Genomic DNA, 664 nt, shown 5'->3' on the forward strand with positions numbered 1-664 from the left:
GCGCACCTCGGGCCCGAGCCCGCCGGAGCCCGCGGCGCCTCGGAGCTCCAGGCCCCGCTGAGGGCGCGGGCCGGCCCTGGCCCCTGCCCCTCGTTCCCGACGGCTGCCAGGCCCTTCAGTCACGTCGGGTCGGGCCGGGTCGGGTGCGTTTGTTCGCGCGAGGGGAGGGAGGGCAAAGGGTCCCTCCAGCCTCTCCCGGCCTCGGCCGAGCTCTCCCTCCTGCCCCGCTCCCCTCCCCTCCCTCCGCCGGCTGGGGAGCCCCCTCGCTCGGGCTCGTCTCGTGTGGGAGGCAGCCCCCGAGCCTCGCTGCCCCCGCGGCTGCTCAAGAGGCTCAGAGGGACGCGGGGCCGGCGGGGACCTCCCTTACATCGAGTGCAGGCTCGGCTCGAGGCAGGGCCGCGCCTCGGCGATAGAGACCGAGCCCGGGGGTGCCCCCAGATCCCAGGCGCGCGTGGGGGAGAGCAGCTCCCTCCCTCCGGCCCTTCCTGCCCGGAGCACACGGCGGTACTTACAGGCCGGGGTGCCCGGGTGGGCGCTCTCTGGGCTGGGGCACCGGGAGCCAAGGTGGATCCCCCCCGCCCGGGCGCCACCCACCTGATGCTTTAGAGGCGCTCGGCAGCGGCCGCGGCCGGGCGGCGCGACCTGCCTGCTGCCCCGCTCCGGG

The sequence above is a fragment of the Gavialis gangeticus genome, unplaced genomic scaffold (assembly GCF_001723915.1).
Source record: "Gavialis gangeticus isolate Ggan-Ray unplaced genomic scaffold, GavGan_comp1, whole genome shotgun sequence".
NCBI classification, from domain to species: Eukaryota; Metazoa; Chordata; order Crocodylia; family Gavialidae; genus Gavialis; species Gavialis gangeticus.